Source organism: Hyaena hyaena, unplaced genomic scaffold, assembly GCF_003009895.1.
Source record: "Hyaena hyaena isolate Hyena2069 unplaced genomic scaffold, ASM300989v1 scaffold_235, whole genome shotgun sequence".
Classification (NCBI taxonomy): Eukaryota; Metazoa; Chordata; class Mammalia; order Carnivora; family Hyaenidae; genus Hyaena; species Hyaena hyaena.
The window spans coordinates 2017125-2030283 of record NW_024080867.1 but is presented as its reverse complement, the minus strand read 5'-3'; the positions used below and the strand labels follow the sequence as shown (position 1 = coordinate 2030283).

The following is a 13159-nucleotide window of genomic DNA, read 5'->3' as shown; positions in this document are numbered from 1 at the left end:
GGAGCCCGTCTTCAGATTCTGTGTCTCCCTCTCTGGCCCTCCCCTGCTCACGCTGTCTCTCTATCTCTCAGAAATAAATAAAATATTAAAAAAATTTTTTAGGGGCGCCTGGGTGGCTTAGTCGGTTGAGTGTCTGACTTTCGCTTAGGTCATGATCTCACGGTTCGTGGGTTCGAGCCCCGCGTCGGGCTCTGTGCTGACTGCCAGCTCAGAGCCTGGAGCCTGTTTCGGTCTGTGACTCCCTCTCTCTCTGACCCTCCCTGCTCACGCTGTCTCTCTCTCTCTCTCTCCTAGAAATAAATAAAACATTAAAAAAAAATTTTTTTTAATTTTTTAAACAGTGCAAATTCTTGGCAGCTCTTTCTGCCCAGAGTCCCATCCCTGTGCTTTAATAAAATCACCTTTCTGCACCAAAAAGAAAGAAAGGAAGAAAGGAAGGAAGGAAGGAAGGAAGGAAGAAAGAGAGAGAGAAAGAAAGAAAGAAAGAGAGAAAGAAGAAAGAAAGAGAGAAAGAAAAGAAAGAAAGAAAAGAAAGAAAGAAAAGAAAGGAAGGAAGGAAGGAAGAAAGGAAGGAAGGAAGGAAGAGAGAGAGAAAGAAAGAAAGAGAGAAAGAAGAAAGAAAGAGAGAAAGAAAAGAAAGAAAGAAAGGAAAGAAAAGAAAGAAAGAAAGAAAAGAAAGGAAGGAAGGGAGGAAGGAAGGAAGGAAGAAATGCAAATTCTCGCCCCTACCTCAGACCCGCTGAATCAGAAACTCGGGGGAGTGGGCCCAGCACTTTGTGTTCACAAGCCTTCCGGGGGATGGTGATTCACACCAGGACACTTGCATCCCCCATCCGGCAGCACATTAGAGCAGTAACCCCTTCACAGGGTTCTTGTGCAGCTTCATGGGTGAATACATACAATGCGCTTAGATCACTGCCCAGTAAGGAGTAAGGAGTTGATACGTCAGCTGTTTTTCACTTTACCTTCAGTCACATAATCGATAAATGCAAGCCCAGCCCAGACACAAAGTTGGACACACACAGAGCCACCCCCCTGCACCTGCCGCCGGCCCCTAAAGTAAGGACAGCTCATTTCACCATGGAATGTTGTCTACTCATCTCTCGTGTAACTCGCATACAGGGTACCTATTCTCAGGCGGATGCTGGGGAGGATCAGAATACAGAGGCAGACGAGGCAAAGAAGCCACATCCATCCCGCGTCTAGGATGGTCAAACAATGGGTGTGTCAGGCTCTGAATACCACCAACACCCTTCCGGCTTCGAGACCCTGGACAAACCAGTGAATCTGCCTTCATCTGAAGTGGAGATGATCCAGCACTCAGGAGAGCCCTGGCCCATTGTGGCCAGTTAGGTGTGAAGGCAGGTGTGTGGGGACCTTCAGCAAGGCGGTTCCCAACGCGTCAACAAGAGGGAGGTGGCCAGAGCTGTCCTGCTTGGCCCGTCTGTGGTGGCTTTGTAAGCTGTGACAGCCACCTGGGTGCCGTGAGGGGTAACAGTTCCGATGCCCCACTTAGGATGGAAGGAGGAGAGATCGAGGAAACTGCCAGGTCCTGCACGGCGCGGTCGAGCTGCTGAATTGACAGTCGCTTGCTGACCCCCCCCTCCCCAACCCTCCCGACTTCTGTTTACATGAAATAAGTCCGTTCAAAGCTTTTCAAGTCAGCTTGTCTGTTCAAAAGTGACAGAAGTCACACCCGTATCCAGGGCCAGATTCATGGGATCACAACCAGCACCATTTTGCGCAGCGTCCCACACGCAGAAGGCCCCATGCTAGAAACTGCAGACGTTGGCAAGGATGTGGGGAAAAAGGAATTCTCGCGCACCGTTGGTGGGAATGCTCATGGGCGCCGCCACTGTGGAAACAGTATGGGGGCTCCTCAAAAAAATAAAAATAGAACTACCCAATGATCCAGGAATCGCACTACTGGGTATTTACCCAAAAAATACAAACACGCTAATTCAAAGGGATATATGCACCCTGATGTTCATAGCAGCGTTATCTATGATAACCAGATGATGGAAGCAGCCCAAGTGTCCACGGATGGATGACTGGATAAAGAAGATGTGGGGTACATACAATGGAATATTACTCAGCCATTAAAAAAACAATGAAATCTTACCATTTGCAACAACTGGATGGACCTAGAGAGCGTTATGCTAAGTGAAGTAAGTCAGACAGAGAAAGACAAATACTATATGATTTCACTCATGTGAAATTTAAGAAACAAAACAAATGACCAAAGGGGAAAAAAGAGTGGGGGAGGGGCAATCCAAGAAACAGACTGTTCACTGTAGACAACAAACTGATGGCGACCAGAGGGGGGGTTGGGCAGGCGGGTGGGTGAAATGGAGGTTAGGGATTAAAGCACACTATCATGATGAAAAATAAATGATAAAAAAAAAAAAAAAGGAGGGCCTCATGCTCAGTTGAATGCCCTCCTAGGGCCTTTTTAAGATTCTTAACCCTCCTTTTTAATTTTTTTTTTATAGTTTATTTACTTTTGAGACAGAGACAGCGTGAGCAGGACAGGGGCAGAGAGAGAGAGGGAGTCATAGAATCTGAAGCAGCTCCAGGCTCTGAGCTGTCAGCACAGAGCCTGATGCAGGGCTTGAACCCACAAACCGCAAGATCATGACCTGAGCCGAAGTCAGACGCTCAACCGACTGAGCCACCCAGGTGCCCCATCTTAACCCCCCTTTTTAAAAGTTTATTTATTTTTGAGAGAGAGCACATGTGAGTTCAGGGAAGAGGCAGAGAGAGAGGGAGAGAGGGGATCCCCAGCAGGCTCCACACTGTCAGCACAGAGCCCAGCGCGGGGCTCGAACTCATGAACTGTGAGATCATGACCTGAGCCGAGATCAAGAGTTAGATGCTTAAGCAACTGAGCCACCAGGTGCCCCAACCCCTTTATTTGAACACGTGGTTCTGCATTTTCATTCTGCACTGGTCCTCACAAATTAAGCAGCCATGTATGTGACACCAGCTTGGTGACTGTGCAACGTCCCCACAGCGCTGTCTCTCCAGCACTGGAATGCACCATAAATATTGGTGAGCAATGGAAGGAAGGGACGACTCCCTGGATGTCCTCCTTCCACCTCTTTCTCACCTGGTAACATCATACATCTCTCTGATTTATCTGTTCAGATGCTGCCTCCTCCAGGAAGCCTTCCCAGACTACCCCACCCCAATAAATTTGGATGAAGCACCTCATCTGCACTTCCATAGTGCCCCTTCTCCATTTCATGCTTGCACTTTTTTTTTTTTTTTTTTTTTTTTTTTTTTTTTTTTTTTTTTTTTTTTTTTTGGTAACTGCCCTGCTCCTCAGGTGAGCAAACCAGCCTGGGGCCTGCCTGTGAATGAGTAAAGAAAGATTGAGGGAAAGTGTTTCTCCCCTTACTTCCCATGCCTGAGGGCAAAAATTCCTTTGGCAGGAAATTTGGCCCCTATCCTACCAAAGCTTCTGGGCTGCTTTGTAGCACCACTATAATTATTACTCAAAATAATAATTAACGTTTTCTCTTTTGTATTGTGCTTTGTAGCAGGGAGATCCTACGGGGTGGGGAGGGGACTTGGTTCATCTCTGGGTGTCCAGCCCCCGCACCCGGAGGCTCAGGTGTTTATTGGATAAGTGGGTGAAGGATGACTGAGCCAGTCAGTCAGTCTGCACCGCACGAGGGCTCCCGGGGCTGGGTTGTGAGTGTGAGTCATCATGGCCAGGCCTCAGGAAACACCCGGGAATGAATAGTTAAATAGTTAAATTATGAATGAATTGCTTAATGATGGGCACTCAGTGCTTAATAACATTAAGCAATGTTATTCCACCCTACGCTCTCTGGGTGAGACTGCACAGCAGATCAAAGCATCAGCCCATTTTACAGCCGGGACTAGTGAAGCTTCCCCAAGAGACACAGAGAAGAGCCAAGCTCCACAGCCAGTGGCGGGGGCGGTGAGCCTGCTCTTCTGTTCCAGGTCCTCCGTGCGGCCCAGGAGGCAGCTGTTCCACCGGCCGGGAGAGCCTGGACTCGCAGACGGTGAGGGGCAACAGCCAAGGGGGTCAGGTAGGCCGTACCCTGCCAACACAGAGGGTTCCCGGAAGGTTCTTGCCAGCTGCGTGTCCACACATCTGCCCAGGTTCTCAGAGGCTCTCTGGGCGTCCACCTCAGCCCTCTACCCCACACCAACCCTGTCTTCTGTCTCAGGAGGTTGGAGATGAAAACTGCCTTTCCTGCCTCCTTACGACTAGAGTTCTGGGGGTGAAGTCAGTTAAATGCACTGGGGAAGAGCTGCGAGGTCGATCAAAGCTGCCAGAACTGCCTGCAGTCAAAGTCCGGTTGATGGAACGTTCTGGAAGACTTGTCCTAGGGGAACCAAAGGAGTGCCTCGGCACAGGGGGGGTGAGGGGAATCTTCCGAAAGCGTTTGGTTCCAGGGAGGGGTTAGGGAAGTGGGGACCAGGTCTGTTGGATGATATCAAGAAGCAAGGGCAACGCACTGAGTAGGTTCCCCCGTGTTTGTCCTGGAGGCTGCAAGGTCAGTGCACAGTAGGGTTCCTGGTGATCATGATCATTCACCGTGTCTGCTAGAACTGCCGCAACCAAGCACCGCACCCGGGGCGCCTTAAACAGCACAGACTAATTGTCTCCCAGTTCTGGAGGCTGGAAGTCCAAGATTAGGCTGTGAGCAAGGGCTGGTATCTCACGCACTGATCTGGGCAATGAATTTCAGCAAGTAGGCAAATTCTCAGGTATGGAATCCAAATATAATGAGGATCAACTGGTTTGGTTTTTTAAAATAAATTTAGGTGTGCCTGGGTGGCTCAGTTGGTTAAGTGTCCGACTTTGGCTCAGGTCGTGATCTCACAGTCTGTGGGTCTGAGCCCCCCGTCAGGCTCTGTGCTGACAGCTCAGAGCCTGGAGCTGCTTCAGATTCTGTGTCTCCCTCTCTCTCTGCCCCTCCCCTGCTCACATTCTGTCTCTTGCAAAAATAAATAAACATTAGGGGCGCCTGGAGGGCTCAGTCTTAAGCTGCTGAGTTCAGCTCAGGCCATGATCTCAAGGTTCACAGGTTCTAGCCCTGCATGGGACTCCATGCTAACAGCTCAGAGCCTGGAACCTGCTTTGGGTTCTCTCTCTCTCTCTTTCTCTCTCTTTCTTCCTTTCCCCTGCTCGTAGTCTCTCTGTCTCTCTCAAAAATAAATAAAACATTAAAAATGAAAAAATTAACATTTAAAAAATAAAATAAAACAACATTCTTGTAGAAATACGAAATGCAGGTGGCTATGTGAAGTGACCTTTCCCCAGTGCCACTTAGTGTGGGATGCTGAAAACCTCATGCGCCGTTCAGGGCCTCCCACGGAGGCTTTGCCGAAACTGAAAGGCTCTCTCCACCACACTGGGCCGACTCAAGAAGGGGGGCGCAGGATTACGCCTGCCTGCGTGGTCTGGGTCCAGAGCAGCGCCCTTCATCTTTACAGAGACAGGACCCCTCCCCCCTCCTCTGGCCCCAAAAAGATGTGAGATCAGATGTGGAACCAGCAACTGCAAACATCCGATGTCGGGATAATAAATACCAGCAAAAACTGCCGAGATAAATACACCATTATGTTCAACGTGAGTCCCGCAGCGGCAAGGAACGTCTCTCCTACCCTGCACCCGCTTAGGGTGTGTGCTGAAGGGCTACAGCTCGGAGAACAATCCTCTGCCAGAGGAGGAAAGTGAACAGGTTTTCCGGTTTGTTTACACCGAAGAAACCGCATACCGCCTCTCCTTAATTTTCTCACCACATTTTGTTGTTGCCAAAGCAGGTTTCCCTTGAAATGAACATGGGGGGAGGGGCAGAGAGAGAGGCCCAGACTCCAGAGCAGGCTCCAGGCTCCCAGCCGCAGAGCCTCCGTGCAGGGGCTGGAACTCACGAACCTGAGGTCATGACCTGAGTACCCACTGAGCCACCCAGGCGCCCCAAGGTCATCATATATTTTGGTAATCAAGTTTATTAAAAGTTTTTTTAGCTTTCGGCGCCTGGGTGACTCAGTTGGTTAAACCTCTGACTCTTGATTTCAGCACAGGCCTCAGCTCATGTTCAGTGGGATGGAGCCTTTCTTAGCTTCATGGACGTCATTGCATTTTTGTTTTGTGTTTTGCTTGCTTTGTTTTCGGTAATCTGTTTTCTCTGCGGGTGTCAAGGGTTTAGGAAACAGTACAGTGTACAGCCAGTTCCCTCTGAGGGGGTGTGGGAAGAGGGTGAAGGGAGGGGCGAGAGGGCGAGTAGCGTCCAGGAGCTACATTCAGATAACACTTCCCACTCGCTATGTGGTCTTGACAATATTATCCCACATCTCTGAGTCTCAACTTCTTTGTCTGAATTCAAACAAGAGTCTCTCCCGCCCACTTTAAGCAACATTGTGAGTTTGAAGATGAAAGTCTTTGAACACATGAGAGTCTTTTTTTTTTTTTCTATTTATTTATTTTGAGAGAGAGAGAGAACACAAACAGGGAAGGGGCAGAGAGAGAGGGAGAGAGAAAGTGCCAAGCAGGCTCTGTGCTGTCAGACAGACTCGGGGCTCAATCCCGCCAACTGTGAGATCATGACCTGAGCCAAAGTCAAGAATCAGATGCCCAACTGACTGAGCCACCCAAGTGCCCCTGAAAACACGAAAGCCGGGGTGCCTGGGTGGCTCAGTCAGTTGGGCGTCCAACTTCGGCTCAGGTCATGATCTCACGGTTTGTGGGTTCGAGCCCCATGTCGGGCTCTGTGCTGACAGCTCAGAGCCTGGAGCCTGTTTCAGATTCTGTGACTCCCTCTCTCTCAGAAATAAATAAAACATTAAAAAAAAAATTTGAAAACACGAAAGGCTTGAGTGTCTGCTTCGGCTCAGAGCGTCCTCAAACTGGCTCTCACCATGGCCTGGGTGTCAGACAAGACTAGAATTCCTAAGGCAGCAGGGTGACGTCTCCTGTCACCAGCTTCCTCCTGCGTGAGATGGAAGCAGAATCGTTTCTATCCAGATTAGTCGACATGCATTCAGCTACAGCTCCTGGAAACGTGGTTCCAAGTTGCTCAAACTCAAGGGAGGATTCATCAGCCGGCAGGAAAGTCCCGAGAAAGGGACCAGCTCCAGAGTTAATAGGATTCAGTCACTCAAAAATGTGCCGGGGGGGGGGGGGGGGGGGGGGGGGGGGGGGGGGGGTGGTGGTGGTGCTGGGTGGCTCAGCTGGTGAGGCGTCCGACTTCGGCTCAGGTCGTGATCTCGCGGTTCGTGGGTTCGAGCCCCGCGTCGGGCTCTGTGCTGACAGCTCAGAGTCTGGAGCTGCTTCGGATCCTGCTTCGGATTCAGTGTCTCCCCCTCTCTCTGACCCTCCCCTGCTCACGCTGTCTCTCTCTCTTTCTCAAAAACAAACATTTTTTTAAAAGTCACCAGGGACTCGCCTTCTCTCCACCTTCTGCTCTGCTGCCTGTGATGTGGATCCGCCTCAAACCAGCACCCGGTGGCGTGGGGCCGCGAGCGAGCGGCCATGGTCAGGACCACCGCAGCCGGCGGTTACCCCAGCGGGGGGTCCGCACCCGGGCGGGGGGTCCGCACCCGGGCGGGGCCGTGCCGGGAGAGCGGATCCTAGGCGTCGCCTTTGAACTTCGCTCGTAGAGCTGCTTTCGCAAGGTTGCTCTGGCGCTTCTCACTCGGCTCGGTGCTAACTGCCGGAGGGATTCCAGGCGGTCATGAGACCCTTCGAGAATGCGGCCGCGGGCACGTATTTGGGCCTTATCGGAACCGCGCAGGCAGCTTTCGGGGAGAAAGGTGACCATTTGTCTGCTCCTGGCGCTCGCAGCCGCTTCGCGTCCCGGTTCCGCGTCCAGGAGGGGGGGGGGCGGTGCTCCCCCTGCGGAACAGGACACTGTGCACACGCAGCAGTTTGACAATAAGTTCTATTTAAAAAATTCCACGAAACACTTCTCTATCAGACGGGCCTGAATTGGATTGCATCCTACCCAGAGACAGAGGCTACAGGGTATGATTTTGCTTGATTAGCTTGACCCTAAAGCACCTGTGACTCCCACTTTTTAAAGTGCAGGTGAGGGGCGCCTGGGTGGCTCAGTCGGTTAAGAGGCTGACTTCGGCTCAGGTGTGTGGGTTCGAGCCCCAGGTCAGGCTCTGTGCTGACAGCTCAGAGCCTGGAGCTGCTTCAGATTCTGTGTCTCCTCTCTCTGCCCTCCCCTGCTCACACTCTGTCTCTCAAAAATAAATAAACATTAAAAAACTAAAAAAAAAATAAAGTGCAGGTGACGGAACTGTCTCTCTCCTTCCCATGCACCCCCTCCCTGCACCTGAGATACATGGAGGAGGTGTGGAAATCTGGGGAAACCACTGACGAAGAGGGTGCATAAAAGCGCTCACAGCGTCCTCTATACAAGGTGACCAGATTTAGCGAATAAAAATACAGGATGTGGGGCACCTGGTGGTTCGTCGGTTAAACGTCCGACTCTTGATTTCCACTCAGGTCATGATGTCACAGTGGTGAGTTTGAGTCCTGCACTGTCAGTGCCCAGCCTGCTTGGGATTCTCTCTCTCTCCCTCTCTCTCTGCCCCATGTCCTCTCTAAATAAATACACTTTAAAAATATGTATACACGTTTACATATGTGTGTGCACAGTTCCATTTGTATTCAAAAGTTTTTAAATATTTATTTATTTTTAAGAGATAGAGCATGGGGCGCCTGGGTGGCTTAGTCGGTTAAGCGTACGACTTTCACTTAGGTCATGATCTTGCGGTTCGTGGGTTCGAGCCCCACGTCGAGCTCTGTGCTGACTGCCAGCTCAGAGCCTGGAGCCTGTTTCAGTCTGTGACTCCCTCTCTCTCTGACCCTCCCCTGCTCACGCTGTCTCTCTCTCTCTCTCTCCTAGAAATAAATAAAAAATATTTTAAAAAAAAGTTTAAAAAAAAGAGATAGAGCATGGCAAGTGGGGGGAGGGGCAGAGAGAGAGGGAGACACAGAATCTGAAGCAGGCAGGCTTCAGGCTGTGAGCGGTCAGCCCAGAGCCCCATGCGAGGCTCGAACCCATGAGCCGCGAGATCACGACTGGAGCTGAAGTCGGACGCTCAACCGACTGAGCCACCCAGGTGCACCTGGTTCTTCTTGTATTTAAAATAAACCACTTAGAATTTTTTTCAATAAGGATCAGCACATTTTTATACTAAAAAACAACTCATTTACCTGGAATTCAAATTTAACTAAATTGAATTGGTTAATTTAATTTGGCACTCAGTCTTTGCAAACCTTCTCACAGGTAGGAATCGCTTGAGAACCGGGTTAAAATGCACAGTCTGCCCGGGTAGGTTGGAGCAAGGCCTGGGATTCTGCATTTCTCACGCGGTCCCGGGTGCTGGGGTCTCGGCATGTGGGAGGTCCACATTTTGAGCGAGGGTCTGCGCTGCCTCATGGGGGTAGAGATGAGCAGGGAGCACGTTGGTTGGAACAGAGCACTCAGCTCTGTGTCCAGCCTGGGATGAAAACTCTAGAAGGTTGCTCATTATCATAATGAACATTGGAGACGTGTGTGTGTGTGTGTGTGTCTGTGTGTGTGTGTGTCTGTGTCTCAGAGATTGTACAACAGCTGCAAACCCTCCACATGCCCTGTGCCCTCAGCAGCTGTTCTGGCTGCCCCGTGGAGGAGGTATCATGGAGGGGGTCATGTGAGAGGTCTGTCGAGGGTGACAGAGTGGCAGCTGGTGCTCGCCCTGTGCACCCCGCATTTCCATAAGGACAGCAATGCTTGAGGCTCACATAGCGCCTCGTCCAGCCCGCCTTCATTCCCTCATTCCAACCCTGTACCAGACTCACGTGTGCACAGTGGTTTGGTCACAGTGATGTGATCCCAAATGGCCAAAATAGGGATTTCCTGGAAGGAGTCTGAAGGGACCCACTTGAGTGGAAGGGAGGGCTGAGCATTCAAACCGCAGTCAGGTCATTCGATCCCCACCTCCTTTTTTTTTTTTTTTTTTAATGTTTATTTTTGAGAGAAAGACAAAATGCAAGCAGGGGAGGGGCAGAGAGAGAGGGAGACACAGAATCCGAAACACGCTCCAGGCTCTGAGCTGTCAACACAGGGCACAACGCGGGGATCAAACCCACAAACCATGAGATCATGACCTGACCCAAAGCCAAAGGCTTAACCGACTGAGCCCCCCAGGCGCCCCTGGGCCCCCACCTCTTGTCTCTTGGCATATACTAGTGTCCATTTTCTCCGCCTGCAGACTGGCCTCCTCCCCATGGCGGGAAACAAGGCTGCCATCAGCTTCATCCCAGAGAGAAGACTCCCAAGGAAGGCGGCCGATTGTCCAGCTCGCGTCAGATGGCCACTATTTGTGTCCTTCTCCGCAAGCATGCTCAATTCTCTCTCCCTCCTCTCTCCCTTCCTGCACCATGTTATTCAGTCCCAGAGCTTTCGATCCATCTAGACGCCGAGGCATCTCTGAAGGGGAGCACTGCCGTTGTACGTGCTGTCTGACGTCTGAAAACCCTTTAGTCGTTAGGGTGGAGGAATCTCCCATAAGAAAGAAACCCATATGGTTTAGTCTGTGATAAATGCTGTAACTGGAGGGGCTTATGAACATCAGAAATTTCTTGCTCACAGTTCTGGAGGCTGGGAAGTCCACGGTCAAGGCGCTGGCACGGTCACCTCCTGGGCAGGGGCTCCGTTCTGGTTCATGGTCAGCTTCTCACTGCGTCCTCACGTGGTGGACAGGCTGTAGCCCCACGCTTTATGACGGCACATCATATGAGAAGCTTATTTCTTTTTCTTTTACTTAGAAAACTTTTCAGTGTGACAAAATACACATAGCACAACATTTACTGACCTAATCTGTAGTTCCCGTGGTTGTGCAACCATCAGGATCCATCTCCAGAACGCCTTTCATCTTGCAAAAGTCAATCTCGAGACTCACAAAACAGTAACCCTCCCTTCCGCCTGGCCCCCAGCCCCTGGAAGCCACCATCCTACTTGTCTCCACGAACGTGATTCCTCCAGGTACCTCCTGTAAGTGGAATCACACAGTCATTGTCTTTTTGTCTGATTTCACTTTGCATGGTATCCTCAAGGCTCACCCATGATGTGGTGTGTGCCACAATTTCCTTCCTTTTCGCGGCTGAGTAAGATTTCATTGCATGTGTAAACCACATCTTGCTTATTTATTTTAAACCACATTTTGCTTAATTATTTGTCAACGGCCATTTGTTTCCATCTTTTGTGACGAATGCTGCTATAAACATGGGTGGACAAATTAGACATTCATCTCTTTTTTGAAGGTGGGAAGATTTTATTTATTTTTAAATCTTTAGAGAGAGAGAGTGCGCAAGAGTGGGGGAGGGGCAGAGAGAGGGACAGAGGATCCAAAGCAGGGTCTGTGCTGATAGGCCAACAGTGGAGAGCTCCATGTGGTGCCAGAACTTAAGAACCACTGGGTCACGACCTGAGCCAGGTCGGGTGCTCAACCGACTGAGCCATCCAAGCACCCCTAGACATTTATTTCTGATGAGGTAACAACCTTGGGTGGGCATCGGGTACCGGGTTGTGGAGAATGTTTCCATGATATGGCTGTTGAGGGGCCCAGTTTTCTCGGGGCTCCATCATGCCTCTAGGACCTGGTTATTTTCTGTATCCAGCCAGCAGGAGCGAAAAGAGCACACAGCAAGCATGCTTTTTTTTTTTTTAATGTTTTATTTTTGAGAGAGAGAAAGAGAGAGAGAGAGAGCGAGCGCAGGGGAGGGGCAGAGAGAGGGAGACACAGAATCTGAAGCAGGCTCCAGGCTCTGAACTGTCAGCACAGAGCCTAATGAGGGGCTCGAGCCCATGAACCATGAGATCATGACCTAAGCTGAGGTTGGTTGTTTATGAGCCACCCAGGCACCCCAAATATGCTTGTTTTTAAGAGCTGTGGCCTGGAAATGGTCCATGTCCCTTCTGCCCCCATCCTAATGATGACAGCCAATCACAAGGCCGCACACAGATGTCGAGCTGTAGTCCCTGAATGGGAAACAGCACCTCCGGTCTATACTTTGAAAAGGAAGGGCAGGTTTTTGTGATCAGTGAGCCATCTCGACTGCAACACCATCCTGTGTTTTCGAAATACAGATCTCACCATTAGGTTCTCAGTTTGGCCAGCTGGGAGGGTGGAAGGGAAAGAGGGAGGAACCTCTGCCTTCCACTTGGCCCCCTCCAGGCCATTTCAGACACACGACAAATGATCTGATTCAGGGGAGCATGGATGAGTCTTACATTCAGGTTTCATGACGTAAAGCTCATACCCATGGTAATATCAATTCGTATTTAAAAATTTACCTTTGTGATATTTCTGAAGTGAGACACAGGCATATCTTACTACTTGCATGTACATTTAATACAGTGCTACCTTTTTTTCCTGAAAAGATGTTACTAGATCAGCAATGCACATGTTATGATTGAAGCAAGCTGAGAGTGAGGGTATACAGCAGCCACCACAGAAATAATAACGCTAATAAGTCAGGCTAATCACTAGCATTTTCACGGAGACCTTGCTATGACTCAGGTCCTAAATTAAGCAAGTTTGTACAGATTATTGAGGCTGTGAGAGGTGTTATTCAACAAGGGAATTGTATATCCCCATCTCTGACTCCCAAGTTCCATGACTGTTCCTCTTTTTTAATCCATCATTTATGGTTATTTATTTACTATTGGTGACTGTTTCAATGATGATGATAGTAAAACACTTATAAATAATAACGGTAAGTCATCTGCCACTGACGCGAGAGCCAGCCAAGTCGAGGGGGGTGAGGGGACGGGCAATGACCAGAGGGACTTGGCCTGCCAGCACTCTGTGGTGTAAACAATAATTTTAAAACATCTACTTATATGAGAACACTGAATTAACAGCTGACCTTCAGTGAGTGCTTCCTAAAGTGCTCGCCTCACTTGAGGGAAGTAGGTGAATCCTCAGCTGCTGGGATCAGTGGTCTATTATGGGAGGCAGTTCAGGCACGGTCAAATAGAGAAAGCGGGAGCGAGTCCACGGTGGGAGCCCAGGCTCTGCATTCTGCGCGTGTGACTTTCAGCAGGTGCCTTGAGCTCTCTGCCCCTTGTTATCTGCAAAATGGGAATAGGTTATTAACGGAACCTGTGTATGCAAAGCC

General features: G+C 50.0%; 1 long non-coding RNA gene across 1 annotated transcript; it reads left to right on the top strand.

The window, feature by feature from the left end:
• The first annotated feature begins 3961 nt into the window (after positions 1–3961).
• On the top strand, positions 3962–11277 carry LOC120239709. Its single transcript, XR_005530494.1, has 2 exons — positions 3962–4061; positions 10249–11277. It is a non-coding gene; the product is annotated as an uncharacterized LOC120239709 (long non-coding RNA).
• The last annotated feature ends 1882 nt before the right edge of the window (positions 11278–13159 follow it).